The sequence below is a fragment of the Lissotriton vulgaris genome, chromosome 2_1 (genome assembly GCF_964263255.1).
Source record: "Lissotriton vulgaris chromosome 2_1, aLisVul1.2, whole genome shotgun sequence".
Classification (NCBI taxonomy): Eukaryota; Metazoa; Chordata; class Amphibia; order Caudata; family Salamandridae; genus Lissotriton; species Lissotriton vulgaris.
The window spans coordinates 1,107,481,707-1,107,498,041 of NC_141687.1; the positions used below are offsets into that span (position 1 = coordinate 1,107,481,707).

Sequence of the window (16,335 nt, forward strand, 5' to 3'; positions counted from 1 at the left end):
AGTGGGTACTTTCGTGTCCCGCACTTAAATGATACGCGGACACGAGCTGGAGTTATACACTTCTTTATTTTATCTTGCCTCACTGACGCCCCTGCACCTCACCCCTCCCTTACGCTTCCTGCCATACCTGACTCGGAAATTGCGGACAGAGTCAAGCATGGTGACACAACATCTCCCCTTTTTTGATTTGTCAACTGTCCCATGGGCCTTCTTTGAGTTCCTCAATGAGTCGAGCTGGTCTCCGGATGATTCTCTGCTGTCAGAGAGAGAGAGAGACGCCTCTCTCTCACTTCATTTGTGTCAGTCACACAATGATGTTCTTCTTGATTGTCTGTTTCTGGGCTCGATATGTCTGTATCCCAGTCAGCTTCGTCTTCTCGAGCGTATGCAGCTGGAATGCACTTGTTGAAGTGCAACACATTTCTCGTGGTCCTCTTGGATCCAGTGGCAGCTGTGAGCTTTTTTCTTCATTACTCGGAGCGGGTGGGCATAATAGCGACTGTCAGCTTTGGTTTTCCGCTCTTGCCTCACCAGTACCCAGTCTCCTTCTCAGATGTCGGACACCTTGGCATGTCGACGGTTGTCAGCATATTCCTTGATTTTTGCTTTCTTGGTCTTGTCGAGATTCACCAGTGTCTCATGGTCCGAGGTCGGGAGTTTGGAGTGTGTGACTGCTTCCGAGGTCGGTATCCTGGTGCGCGGGGTTCTTTAGAGCATCAGGGTGGCAGGACATCTGTTGGCAGTGCTGTGCGGTGTGGTCCTATAAGCTCGCATTACTTCATTGAGTGCTGGTTGGATGTCACGTTGAGTCAGTTGAGCTTATTGTATAGTTTTCTTTAGGGTGACCATGAAACGCTCAACCATCCCATTGGCTTGGGGCCACAAGGGAGTGATTTTCCGATGTTTGAAATTCAGGTGGTTTGCGAATTCTGGGAACTCATACCCATTGAAGGGTGGCCAATTGTTTGTCTTCACCACCTTGGGATTTCCCCATGCTGCGAATGCTTCATCGATGACAGGTATGACGGCGGATGCTTTTGGGGATGAAATCTGGTGTGCGATAGGAAATCAGGAATATTTGTCCATGATGATGATGACATATTTTCTGGATTTCAGCGGGCCGAAGAAGTCCACAGCCACTTGCTGTCACACACTGTCTGGGATTTGAGACATCTGTAGTGGGGCATGTGGTTCTTCTCGCCCTACAAGTTAACATTGTGGGCAATCTTGAAGTGTGGCATCTAACATCTTGTCGAGGGATGGGAATCAGACTCTCTCGCAGTGCTTTATTTGTGGCCACTACACCTCTGTGACCTTCGTGTGCTAGATTGACGGTCCCTTGTCTTAGTTGGTGAGGAATGATGATCCTTCTGTCTCTCAACAGTAACCCGTCTGCACTGATCATGAGATCATCCTTGACGTATCTGAAAGATGAGAGTTCTTGCATATTGATGGCAATTTTGGTGTGTTTATCATCCAAATGTCTCCAGGAATCTGTGCAGATACGTTGCATGACATCTTGAAGTGTGGAGTCCTTGGAAGTGACCTCTATGATGGCATCCAGTGGGAGAGCAGGTGGACATGCTGGATCGATAACAACATGAAGGTATTCATCGGCTAGAGAGTCATGTGTCTGCGTCAGCGCTTGGGGATGGGGGTGATATGTAGTCCGCAGGGTTCTCAGCCTTTCTCGGTTTGTGAATGATGGTATACTTATAGTCTTGCAATCAAATCCCCCACCTCTCGATCCGTGGAGACATCTTCGCACGTGGGTTGCCTAATATGGTTATTAGGGCCTGATGGTCGATGATGATCATGAAGTGTTTCCCATATACGAACAGATGGAAGTGCTCACATGCCAACACAAATGCCAGGCTTTCCTTTTCAGGCTGCAAGTATGCTTCCTCTGTGTCAGTGTGGCTGCGGCTGGAATAGGCCACAATATGACGCTGATCTTTTTCATAATCATACTGAGCTAGAATGGCACCAAGTCTGACGGGGCTGGCGTTTACTGTAATCTCAGTCTTTCGTCTAGGGTTGAAGTATGCCATGTAGACGGCAGAGCTCACAGCGTTTTTGATCTTATTGAAGGCACGCTCGCATGCATTGGACCAGTGGAAATTTTGGCTTGTCTTTTGAGTGTCGCAGCGGGTAGCTGATGGTCGCATAGTCCTTGATATATCGGGCGCAGTAACTGGACATGCCCAGGAAAGATGGAATGTCGCTGGCGTCATGGGGTTGCGAAGTGTCGGCCAATGCAGAGACTTTCAGGATCAGGTCTCATGCCGTCTTTGGAGAAAATGTGACCATAGAACTTGAGAGTTGACTTATGGAATTCACATTTGTCTCAGTTGAGTGTGAGGTTGGCATTGGAAGCGCATGGCACACGCAATCCAGGGCTTTTTCATGGTCCTCGCGTGTTGCGCCAAATACAAGGATGTTGTCACTGAAGTTGAATGAGTTTGGGATGTGATGGATTACTCGCCGGATGGCCTCTTGAAAGGCCGCTGAAGAGTTACCAAAATTGAGGTGCTTGTACCTGAAGAACCCTTGATGTGTGGTAAACATGGTTATGTACCTGGATTTTTCGTTGAGCTCGAGCTGATGATACCCTTTATTGAGATCCATTGTCGAAAAAACTGTCGCTCCATTCAAATGAGTGATCATGCCACTGATGTGAGATCCTTGATGCCTCTCTCATTCGATGGTTGTGTTCGGGGATTGCATGTCCACACACAGGCGTACTTTGTTCTCTTGTCTTCGTTTGGGTACAACTACTACTGGAGACACCCATGGAGTAGGTCCGGTTAACCTTTCTATGATGTCCGCTGTCAGCAGGTCTTGGAGTTCGTCATCAACTGCCTTTTGGAGATGGAATGGTACTTTCCTGTGATGCTGAGCTAGGGTCATGACTTGTTCGTTGATGCGTAGTTTGACTTTGACATGGGTTAGTTTTCCTAGGCCCGAAAATAGTTTTGGGAACTTGTTTATTATGTTGGGCGAGTCGTTAACTTTGAATAGAATCTCTACAAGCTTCAGACGTTCTGCTGTAGGTAAGCTGAGAAGGCAGTCAGCATCTTAAGGGCCTTCTATTATGTGAATTTGAGCCTGAATTGTTCTGTCTTTGTAGGTCAATGATATGGGGAATCATCCTAAGCATGGCAGTGGTTCATTGGACATCCATGTGTAGACGCGCACTGCGGCTGGTTCTAGCTTCGGCTACAGCCTCTCGTATTCAGTCGTGCAGATGTAGTTGAGAGATGCTCCTGTGTCTAGAACAAATTTGGCAGAATGATCCCATTTGAATGTGTAACTGGGGATATTTCTTTAGCCGGTGTGGGTCTGCCACCATGCACGCACATTCGTCACTGTCTTGTGATATTGGGCCCGATTCACAGAATGAATTTAAGACTCAATCCTAAACTTACTACTATTTTGGTATTCACAGAATGCACTTACTCATTTCGGTATTCACAGAAGGCACTTACTCATTTCGGTATTCACAGAAGTTAGTAGTCCTAACTTTAGGACTTCTAAATGCCTTCTGTGAATACCGAAAGTCTTAAAATTAGGATTTTTCTCAGTTCAGTAGTAGTAAATTTAGGACTCCTAACTTTAGGTCTCCTAAACGCCTTCTGTGAATACCGAAAGTCTTAAAGTTAGGATTTTTCTCAGTTTAGTAGTAGTAAAGTTAGGACTCCTAACTTTACGACTCCTAAAAGCCTTCTGTGAATACTGAAAGTCTTAAAATTAGGATTTTTCTCAGTTTAGGAGTCCTAAAGTTAGGAGTCCTAACTTTACTACTACTAAATTGAGAAAAATCCTAATTTTAGGACTTTCGGTATTCACAGAAGGCATTTAGGAGTCTTAAAGTTAGGAGTCCTAACTTTACTACTACTAAATTGAGAATAATCCTAATTTTAAGATTTTCGGTATTCACAAAACACATTTAGGAGTCCTAAAGTTAGGAGTCCTAACTTTACTTCTACTAAACTGAGAAAAATCCTAATTTTAAGACTTTCGGTATTCACATAAGGCATTTAGGAGTCCTAAAGTTAGGACTACTAACTTCTGTGTGTAGCGAAATGAGTAAGTGCCTTCTGTGAATACCGAAATGAGTAAGTGCATTCTGTGAATACCGAAATGAGTAAGTGCATTCTGTGAATACCAAAATAGTAGTAAGTTTAGGATTGAGTCTTAAGTTCATTCTGTGAATCGGGCCCATTGTGTTTAAGACATCTCTCACATCTGTGTACGATGCAGCATTTCCTGGAGGTAGTTCTTGGATAATTTGTCTGATGTCTTTACCCACCAGGTTCCGTAGGGCTATGAGTTGATGGTCAGGGTCACTGACTTGCGAGCCCTTCATGAAGTCTTCAAAGTCTTCTAACCAGCTCTTCCACTTAGGACCCATGTTGTTTCCAGAGGTCAGCATCAGAGGTTTGGGGAGATGCAGGAATGATACCCTCATTAATATAGATCCGTGTGGCATGGCTTGAGCTGGACCTGGCAGTGCGTCAGATGAGGAATCAGGCTGAGTGGTCATGATCAAGTACTGTTGGCTTCACTGCCCACCCTGACAACTCACAGCAGCGTCTACAAGACTTCAAAATATATTTTTGGCGGGTCCAGGGGGACTTTTTGTTCTTTGCCTGACCTTAAAATGGTCGCCAGGCTGGTGGCAATGCTTCCCTAGGAGGTATGACTGACCTCAAAATGGCCGCCGAACCAATCTCTGCATGCCAACTTTGCTGGTGGGGAATCAATGTTCTTACCCCAATTCTGTGCACTGTTCATGTAGATGGGCTCCGGGGGTTTGTTCCACAGGGCGCTCTCGTTGTGGGCCGGAATGTGTGCTGAATTACCATGCACGCTTACTCTGATGGTAACGCTATTTTTTTAGGGGCTGCAACACCTCACGAACAGCGTTTCTTTTCTTCGTGTGCTTCTGAGGTGTGTCCTTCCATCTTGCCAGTTTTCGTGTCCCACGCTCAAATGATACGCGTACACGAGCTGGAGTTATACACTTCTTTATTTTATCTCGCCTCACTGCAACTGGTGCCCCTGCACCTCGCTCCTCCCTTCCGCTTCTTGCCATGCCTGACTCGGAAATCACAGACAGAGTCAGGCATGGCGACACGACAGGTACCGGCACCCCACAGTTTGCATCCCATAATCAAGGGCATGCTGGTACAGCAACAATGTCATTGCCCAATCCGGGTGACGGTCTCCGACCCACACGTTTTGTCAATACAGAGCGGTGCCTCCTTGGAATTACCTCATCAGGTTTCCTGCTGCCTAGCCCTGGTGACACAAGCAGCAATTTTATGCTTATTAAATATCAGAGTGTGTGGTTAATATTTATTAGCATTCTATTAATCTGCTTTGGTTCCCTGCCCTATCACTTCTCAGTTCCAACGGCTGACTGACGACTAATGACGAGGAAAGGAGTGTTGACACGCACGAGGCAAGTGATATACATACGAGTGAGGCATTAGGGATCGAGGCCAGTACTATACAATTATATGAGGGTTTATTGACACACATGAGGCCTGTGATAGAAAACTGAGGTCCTCACTTATGAAAAGTGATGCATCGCTCCGAGAAAACAGCGATGCATCACTTTTCATTGCATCCTTCTTGCGACACCAATGATTCATCATATTTACAGTGTGACGCATCAGGATGCAAGGAGTTACAGATATGTCAGTATTTCTTACGTATCTGTAGACGCGAAAATGACGCATTGCTTGTGTGTGTCCCGAAAGTGACGCAACTTCAACAATAGGTCATTTACACATGGGCAAGTCCCATGGTAAATGTGCCTGCGTCAGTCTTACGCCTTTCATGAGCAAGGCGTATGATATTGACACATTTGCGTCCTAGAAGTGGTGCAGTGAACTCTCATAGATTTCACTGCTGCACTTCTACGACCCTTTCCTGCGTTGGAATGCCCCCCTGCATACATTATACCTGGTGCAGGTATAATGTGGCGAAGGAGTTTACAAAGTGACGCTTCTACCTAGGTGGTCACTTTGTAAATATGGAGCAACATGGATCACTTTTTACACCACTGGTGCGTCAGAATAAGAGACGCACCGGCGGTGCATAAGTGATGCAAGGGCCCATAAATAAGCCCCTCAAGGAGGTTCTACTTTTAAACATGCAAGTAATTCGCGTAAGCTCCGTAATATAAGGCTCTGTCACAGTCCATGGAGCCTGCGGGAGTGAGGCAAGCTCCACGGATTGCACTGCGTTGTTATTCAATTCGCTTTATTATTCTGATTGGGAAAAATGATGGACAACTACACTGGTGAGGATGATGGAATGAGCTACATTCCAAAGAGGTAATCCACATTCCATTGGGGATAACACAGGAACTGTGTACAAGACACTGCACCGAGAATACAACCTTCCTATGCCAGTTCCGCAACTTCAGGATAGCTGATCCACCCCTCCAAGTGTGTCCAGTGTACTCTTCCGTGTGTAGCAATCATAGTTTCCTTCAGGACTTTGACACTGTGACACTGTGAGTGTAACAACAATGTGCAGAAGCAGAAATCAGAAATCCTGCTGCACGGTTGACAAGACTTAGTGATACTGCTAAAACCACTGATACCATTACCACTACCACCACCACCACTACTGCTACTACCGCTATTGGCACTACCACTACTACTTCTATTATTAGTACCATAATTGACATGAACACTACTACTTCGACTATTACTACTATTACCAACACAACCATCAGCTTCACAACTTCTAATAATACTCTTTTTAGTAATACTACTGCTAATTTGACTACTCCTACCACTACTATTATTACTACTACTACTACAACTGCTACTGCGGTTGACACTACAGTAACTGCTATTATTACTTCTATGTCAATGCTAGTAATTCTACTACTACCTAATAATGCTACTACTACATACTAAACTACTACTAGACATGACTAATACTACCACTGTAAAGACAACTTCTAGTACTACTGGTATTACTACTATCACTAATAATAACAACTACAAGTCTAAGATAACTTTACAAGGATAATACAAACTAGACCCGCCGACCACCTACTTACCCAGCTCTTCACTGGACTCACCACCTGTGCTCTCTGGGGACACGGTAAATGGTATGTTTGTGGCACTGCAGTCATTGTTTATTCTACTGCCACAGTGTGTAGTCCTCTCTGACCCTTGTTTTGTACTTCATTATTTTTATTACTGCTATGTATTTCCATTTGTGTCAGCAGTTTAATGTTCAATGTATTGCTCCCTCAATTCCTTTTTCTCATCAACTATCTAAAGCTGTGCCCAGATTGTTCATAGGCTTTCTCTGTCCAGGCCTTAAATCCATGGCTCCATTTGTGTGTGAGAGGTTATTTTTAGGTCCTGCCTACCAGACAGTGAAAGTCATCAGGTAACTGAAAACATTTTGTGGCCTTACCAAAAGTGTACAATGGACTTATAGCCCATCCATCGCTTACCATTGGTTGGCTTTATTGTTCCTCTCAATTGCTTGATTCTTATTTAATGGCTTGCATTCTCTTTCTTCTTCTTTTCAATCTCTTGGAGTATAGCCTGTTTAACATCATGCTGATTGGATTGCTTTTATACTTCCACTGATCACATTTAGAGAACTACGGGGCAAATTATCAAGGACAGGTGATACAGTATTGACGCTTTTATCGGCAGGAAACTGCCAATAAAGCAGCGATAATGGTCTTGATAATATGCTCTATCAATTCCAATCGAAGCCCATGTTAGATGTGTTCACATCTAACATGGGTTTCGATTGGAATTCATAGAGCATATTATCAAGGCCATTATCACCGCTTTATCGGCAGTTTCCTGCCGATAAAAGCGGCGATACTGTATCGCCTGTCCTTGATAATATGCCCCTACGTTCTTTCTATTCCTTTCCGCACAAAATTTTAGTGCATGTGTTTTCTAGCTCCCTGACACATGGGCTGCTTCCCTTCCCCAAAAACCCATCTCTCCATATTTGCTCCTATTTTTTGTGCTTCCAAATATCTATTTTGAGGTTGATCCTTCGAGACCTGTTGTATACAGTTTGTGGGCTTTCATCACAACTATTGCTTTGAATTTGTTACATGTATTGTCCGTCCAAAATCTTTCCTCTTTGTCCCTCCTTTGTGCTTTTCATTTCCTATCACGGAGCAGGGACCAAGTTCTGTATCTTTATACTTTGTTTATTTATCTGTCATTTGGGGGACCATTTTTTTCTTGGTTTCCTGCTTGTGTTACTGTTCAACTTTAGCACCCGTAGCTGCTTGCATTTTAATGTAGCATTCGAACAGGAATAAACAGAGTCTCTGTGCCCTTGCCTGCTACTGTTCTGCAATCTCAAAGCTAGCAGTGGCATTGCCAGTGTTTACAGAAACCATGCAAATCCTCTTGCTGTCTACGGGATGTGTCCGTTTCCATGACTTCTGAGCCACACACACCCTTCTCCCTCCTCGACTAATTGTTCCTTTGTTGCTTCCATGGCTGACTGCACCTGGCTCCTCTTCAGCTGAGAGTGCTGGCTGATGAGAACATTAGTGCTGATGGGCACAACATAATTGGCTTATAATTCCACATCATGTACCTCCCCGATGATGGATCTTAGCAGAAAGTTTGAACAATTGAAAATGGCATTGGATTTGAAATTGAAATGACAACTTTTCTATATCTGTTTCAAGTGGACACAATAACTGCCGTAATACAATACCCTTTTACAAACGCATATTTTCTTTTGCCCTTTATGGAAAAACGGGTTACTGAATTTCTGACTACCCACTGGGTTTGTCACGTTACTAGAAGTTGCAGGGTAATTTACACTCCTTTAGTCTTTCTGTTCACCTTCGAATTCGAATTTAGTTTGTGGTAGTATGGTTCCATGCAGGTCAATTTTATAACTGTGATGTTATTTAGTTGTGCGTTTACTTTCATACAGTTAGTTAAATCTTTAGATCTACACGCAATTGAGTACACTGTGTTAGTCCTAATAGATGGGAGGCACAAGCCAGAGCATGGCTTGCTTAGCTCAGTTTAACACTTTATATTAATGGCGTGAGTTAAGTTAATGTATACAAGTTGTCATGTTTGTCTGTGGTTTTATCAAGGCCCTGATCGAAGCCATGCTAGCATTAATTTGTGTGGCTGGTGTGGTCAAACAGGTGCTAAAAGCAAATGTGTCTTTTGTCGGTCATTAGTTTCCATTTGCTGTGTAGTGGACTAGCAACATTGCAGGGAAACAGAAACATACTAATAGCTGTGACTGTAAGCGAATGACGCAGCAATGACACAACAGGATTGGGCATATGACCCGTTTGGTTTCGTACGCCATACCAGTTTCTGCCACTGGCCTGGTCTCTGCCCAACTGGGTTGAGTATTAGGTCAGTTCAGTATTGTTATGCATGACGGCAACAGGTGTCCGACAGTACTGTATACTTTACTTATAGACTTGCATTTCGAAAAAGGCATATATGCAGAGTGGCCAGGAGATGAATTGAATCCAAAGTAATAGCGCAGTCCTCAAACAGGACGGCTGTGCTGGATTTTCAGTCAATTAAACACAGTTCCCCAGGGTTGGGGAGGGACTCAGGGCAGTCACTTGTGCGTAGGCCCTACTGTAATAAAATTTGAGGAGCCATTCCAACATATACTGCATTAACACGTTCCAATATTACAGTAGGTGCTATAGCAATTTACATGAGCAACTGACAGTTACATTACACAAAGTTTTTCACTCTCTCATTAATTTATTAATTTTTTAGGCATGGGGAGATTAAGTGATTTGGCCAGAATTCACCACCTACAACCACTCAGAGAGTCTTCAGGACTTGCTAATTTGCAGCTCCTCTGTGTGTATACACGACACTGCCACCTTTGGACAGTAAAGAGAACATGCAGAGAGTTATCTCATCATGACCAGGGGTAACTTTTCATACCTGTTATCACACATTCGCTTGAAGGGTGTACGTCTTTTCAATAAAATTGGCTCATCTTATAGCAATGTGCTTCCTTAGGGTTTGGGAGGGTCACCCTCTTCCATCCCATATCGCCCTCTAACCATTTTCCTTCATTTACTTACATGGAACCACCACTTTAAAAATCGGCTTCATGCTCTTTCGCGAGCCAACTATTTGAGAGGTATGCTTTATTGCGTGAAAGTGGGATCCCCTAAGCCACAAGTGTTCTAATGGCTCATCATTTAGTCCCTTAAAAGCATCTGATTGACTAGCTATTAAGCCAAAATTCTCTTTATGGCACTGTGACTCACTTTCACTTGTGTGCATGCCACTCCACCAGCTAGTAACAACTGCAAAGACGTAAATATGCCTTTGCCTGGTGTTGTACTCTGCCCACTAGTCTCTTCTTAAAGATCCTAAAGTCATGGACAAGGCTGACTGTTATTACCAGGCTCAGGTTGGAGAACAGTCGTCTTCTTTTTTATGCGTCCCCTACACTGCAAACAAAAACACATGGGTAAATGACATTGCCAATTACAACGCCAATAGCTCTATCTCTCGCAAATGCGAGACCTATTACATTGCAAATGCTCGTTTACTCATTTACTGGTTTTGCCCGACTCTGTAGACAGGTTGTTAATGCATTTTACTTTGTGCACTCACTCTAAGGAACAACTATATTCTACACTGGAAAAGGACATTACAAGCAATATTTGTTCAATTGCAATAGAAAAAAAAGAATATATCTGAAGTGCGGTAATATCCTGCTCTGATTTGTGCAGCAATAATAAAATATTCACGTTTCAGGAATGCATTATATCATTCAGAGTCACAGAAAATGGCGGCCAGTGTGACTGGAATATTATAAAGCATCACGCCTCTTCCGAAAGGCACGTTTTTTCACAACGGTGGCGGGCCAGCACAGAGACTAGCTCGCTTGCCTACCCTCTGAGATGCCATAAACGGGGCAGAGTAGTGCAATCTGCCATCACCACGTCCTGAGAAATCTAGCCCTAGTAAAAGCGGACACTGAGGCACATGTGTGGCCAATCAGTTTTGTAGGAAGTGTTTCATAAAGTTACTACTGTAACTACATAACTACCACATAAGTACAGTTTAATAGAGAAAACAAAAAAATAACCTCTCCAAAGGTGATACCTATTGGCTTTGCCAGTGTTTGTTGTCCTTCCACTTACTGCCTGTGTAATCAGCTGATCTGTCTGTGAGACATGCCTCAGACATTGGCATGGCTGCTTATATATTCTGAGAGCAGAAATGTAACTTGTTTTAATTTGAACACTGCAAGTGGAAGTGCCTTTTGAAATAATGCCCGTTGATTTCGCCCGCTTGACTTCTCTTCTTTTTCTAACAGCATAGTTCATAAGAGTCAGATATGATAGACTCAGCACTTAAGTCCCTCATGCAAACTCTTGTAGTAGAGAATGAGATCACTGATAATAACTGTGATAAATTGGGTTATTGGTTGAGGGGATTGTTAACCCCTCTCAAGCAACAACCACAATCCTTGTCAGTGTGAACCATAAAAAGTCACTAAATTAAACTATGCTTAAACCTCTCGTAGCTTGGCACAAAGCCTTAACTTAAATGCAATATTTGCAGTATTGATGCAGCACTCAAATAATAATCAAGTTAAAACAGAACACAAGAATCCTCACACAAAACTGAGAAAAATAGAGTAACATTTAATGCATTACAGGGCCGACCACAATGGAGCATGGGCTGGATGCAGGGAATTGGTCTAGCACAAAGAGACCAGTTCGTGGTGGAGGGGGTCTTGGGGAGCAGTGAGAGCTTTGCGGACGGTCTTCAATGTATAGCAAACAACATGCTGGGCGTCACAAACAGTCATTGCTGTAGCTCAGGTATCCCCTCGGGATTCACAGATGGTCATTACTGGAGCTTCACATCAGTGGTCATCCCGGGCTCTCGATGCTGTAGCACAAAGCGTAGATCTCGCATTGCCAGGCATCTCTGGCAGTCACTGTAGCACAAAGAGTCAAAGTCACCGGAGTTTCATGCTGGCGGTCAGCAGGGGCGGCAAGATCTTGGCGTGGACTAGCCTGTTTGTGGTTGCGAAGAGCTCAAAACATCAGGATTTCATCTGTTGTTCAAGGAGGAGCTCAACCCATACCACACCAAGTGTCCTGGACCTATGAGGGATAAGCAGTGCACTCCAGCAACGGCCAGCAGACTCAGGCCGGTCATGGGGCAGGTTCAGTGCAGCATTATCAGCTGGGTAGTTGCAGGGAGGCCCCTAGAGCTTGATTAGTCCCTGGAGTGTAGAACAAGAGGTCAGTCAGCTATTCCTAGAAGTCACTTCCACCTTGGATGATGGGTGCAGGTCCAGTCTTCTTCCTCAGCAAGCAGGCTGGCCTCAAGCAGCAGGACAGCAGGGCATCATTCTTCTGTAGTAGCCACAGGTCCAGGAGTGTACTGAAGAGTGGGTCTGGGGGTCTCTTTGATGAAGTAAAAGCGTCTGGGGTTTTCCCCTACACGGGTGTCTGAAATGTACTGTCTCCCTGACCTAGTTGCAGTCAGTCTGGGGGCACAATATGCTAGCGTGAAGCCCTTTTTGTGAACTAGGTCAGTACCTTTGAAGTGCAAGTGTGGTAGGTGACAGCTCTGGCCCCATTAAGCTATATGGCCCATCCTGCCAACATCCAGACTCTTTATTGTGATGCTGTCTAGGAGAAATGCACAGAGGCCTACTGCGAACTACACATAGTCATGTGACCAAGTAACAGGCTGTACAGCAAATGGTTAGTACCAGAAAAAGCCAACATTCCTAAAGTCTTTACCATTAAGGAGGGTTTTAAAGTACACCTCTTCAGACACCAAACATGAAAAGCATACCTGCTCCCATACAAACGTTATCACTCATTAAATGTAATAAAGTAATCCCATGGAAAGGTGTCATTTCAGGTTTATATAGATCTCTGATTAACCATTTATATTTGCAGCCACTTCTTGCTTCTCTCCGTGATAAATGGCAGGAACGGCTTCATATCACCATAGACGAAGATACCTGGCCAGACATATTTGAAGCTCTGGATAAGGGCACTCGTGAAGCACGAATAAAGTTCTGTGTTTTTAAAACTTTACATGATTGGCATTGGACTCCCTTAAAGTTGCATCAAGCTGGATTATCATCGTATTCTAGGTGTTGGAGATGCTCTGAAGCTAATTGTGACCTCCTGCATATAATTTTTGAATGTCCTTTTATAAAACTATTTCGGCAGCAAATAGGATCTACATTACTAGAAACTATTCCTCTTTCATTCCCTTTCACACCTGCCACTATTTTGCTACATGACTTTAGAAGTTTTCCTACTATTTCACAACCTCAAAGTCGACTCTTACACGCTCACTTACTGCTGCTAAACTATGTGTTTTAAGGCTGTATTATCACCTAGCCCTCCCTCCAAAGAGGACTGGATGGTTGCGATGATACAGACAGCATCCTATGAACAGGTAATTTATATTTAATTTATTAAGAACCTTGGTGTGTGGATAGACCAGGGTCTTTCACTAAAGGAACACGTAAATCAAACAGCTGGGTCCTGTTTTCACGTAATAGGACTTCCTCGTACAGTGTTTCCTCTTTTACCAGATACTGCTATAAAGACCCTTGTTCAGGCCCTCATGCTCAGCCGCCTGGATTATTGCAACGGACTGTTGCTTTCAGCAAATGATAGCCTATTTAGTAGGCTCCAGGTGGTACAAAATACTGCCGCTAGGTTAGTTCTAAACGCACCGCCTAGATCCCCCTCACGACCGTTGCTGGAAAAACTCCATTGGCTGCCAATCTGTCAAAGGATCAAATTTAAGACCTGCTGTGTTGTCAGCAAGGGCCTACATGGTTTGGGCCCTGCATATCTGGCTGGTAGGTTTGTTCCCCACAACCCAGTGCGCAACCTTTGTTCCAGCAACCAGCCCCTTCTTCAAATTCCAACCATTAGAAGGGCTAGACAGGGTGGAAAAGCACTCTCCTATCTGGGCCCATGCCTTTGGAATAAACTCCCTGACTCCCTTAGGCTGTGCACCAATCATTTGACATTTAGGAAACTGTTAAAAACATTCTTATTCCGATCTTAGCACCTCCTCTAGCTCTCCAGTTCTTCCATCTCTAAGCTGTTTTCTTGTCTTGGCGCGGAGATACTCCTTCGGGAGTCGATTCCAGCGCGGTACAAGCTCATACATAAATAAATAAATACAAGACCAAGAACAAATATTCCAGCAGGTGCGGACCCTCTTTCTGTGCGATTCCTGAAATTCTAATTCTCTTTTCTTTCCCTCCCTATATATAGCTTTTTCCCTTCTCCTTTTATCCTTTCCCTCCTTTTTTCATCTTCCTTAATATATTACAGGTGTATATTATTTGTCACATACTGATTTATATTTACTATATTGTTTTGTAACCTATGAAATTGCCTATCTTTGAACTCCAATAAAATATTATGACACAAAAAAAATAAAGTAATTCCAATGTTATCCTATGGGAAATATAAGCCTTGCTATAGTGAAAAAACAAATGTAAGTGTTTTTCACTACCAGGACATGTAAAACATAAAAGCACTCGTCCTGCCTTTTAAATTAATCACACCCTACCCTCTGTGATGTCCAGGACCTACCTTAGGGGGGTGTCATATGTATAAAAGCGAAGGTTTGGGCCTGGCAAAATGTTTTTTTGCCAAGTTAACATAGCAGTTTAAAACTTCATACACAGGCTCTGCAATGGCAGACCTGAGAAATGGTGAAAGGGTTAGTTAAGTGGGTGGCACAATCAGTCCAGCAGGTTCACTAATAGCATTTAATTTGCAGGCCTTAGGTACAGGGAGTACCACTTTACGAGGAATTTATAAGTAAATTAGGTATGTCAATTGGGGATGAACTGATATTACCATGTTTAAGGGAGAGAGAGCACAATCCCTTTAGCAGTGGTTAGCAGTGGTAAAGTGCGCAGAGTTCCAATCCCCGCAAAATGAGGTTAGAAAAAGTGGATAAAGAAGACAAGAAAGGTAGAAGGAAGACCAACCTAAGGTTGTCAAATAAAACACAATGCCAATAGGTCTTGCTTTCAAGGAATGTTGTATGATAATAAGGAGCGTTACAAGTAAACAACAAAGGAATATAGAGAATTTGTGTGGAAGCAAAGGACTTTGAATAACATTGGTGTAAGTTACACAGTCAGGTGACAGTTGCACTGTGAATCCAGACCTAAAAATACATGTAGGTTAATGACTGTCCTTCTCCTATCTGTGCTGTTGCCAAATAAAAAGAACATAATAGTTATCTAAGACACTTTAACAGCATTCCAAAGTCGTGTGAGTGCCCCTGAAATTTCAAGCTTAGGCAGCTGGATAAACAGAATGATCAAGTCTGTTTGGAGGGCAAGCACCTTTTTGTGGAAGCACACTACCTCGGCCCAATCAAAACATGACCTCCTGGCTCCCAACATGTGGATGGAGCCAAATACCCTTTCTAGTGATGCTCACATAATTGTCTGGTGACAGCTGCGCTGTCAAGCCAGACCATAATGAGCATGCTGCTAAGTTATTGTGTAACAGTTCGCCAAGCATTTTATTTTAAAGGCTGGGAGCAACAGCCTCAATATAAAACTGTGAAATAGTAAATACGTTTTTAGTTCTACGACTCCTAGTGGTGTACACTAAATTGGTGATTGCTTATTCTCAGATCTAGTGAAATTAGGTGCCAATGGAGGACCAAATAAGGTGGCAGTGTTGGCTAAATTATAACGCAAGGAAGGGAAAATATTGCCACACCAAGGCAGCCTCTCATTCCATTAAAAAACTATACTGAACCGTCTAGTACATTTTATATCAAATATGTCTGTGCCTCAATAGGAGGCACTTTGATAACAGTGCCAGATGTGGATCTGGACTTGTGGTATTAGTGAAGATAAAGCAAAAAATGTGACAGAAAGGAATACATCTATCCTCCCTATTCAAATTCAATTTATGAACTACATGTTTGTGTATCTTGACACAGACAAAAGGTTGCCCCCAGTGCATTCAGCAGTGATGTTTAGGCATTCTTGACTACATTGTGACTTGTTCAAAGGGCTGATTTATCAAACAGCAGCCTAAGGCGGCCAATTAACTTTAGTGTCTGACACATGCTTAATCCCCACATGCAGCAAATTGTAATAACTTTTGATACATCTGAGTTTGAAATGTTTTCAATTTGTTAACGTTGGCAAATTATGTAACAGACAGTGTAATAGGGGAGTGCAGCAAATTCATAATACATAGAATTTGCTATGGCCATACTGTTACATGTTTGCATATGCCACGGCTATAGTTCAGAGTGC

General features: G+C 43.4%; 1 non-coding gene across 1 annotated transcript; it reads left to right on the forward strand.

Annotated features, from left to right (window-relative positions):
• Positions 1 to 9,129: 9,129 nt before the first annotated feature.
• Positions 9,130 to 9,272, forward strand: LOC147731679 (small nucleolar RNA SNORA16B/SNORA16A family). The gene has a single exon (XR_015308834.1). It is a non-coding gene; the product is annotated as a small nucleolar RNA SNORA16B/SNORA16A family (small nucleolar RNA).
• The last annotated feature ends 7,063 nt before the right edge of the window (positions 9,273 to 16,335 follow it).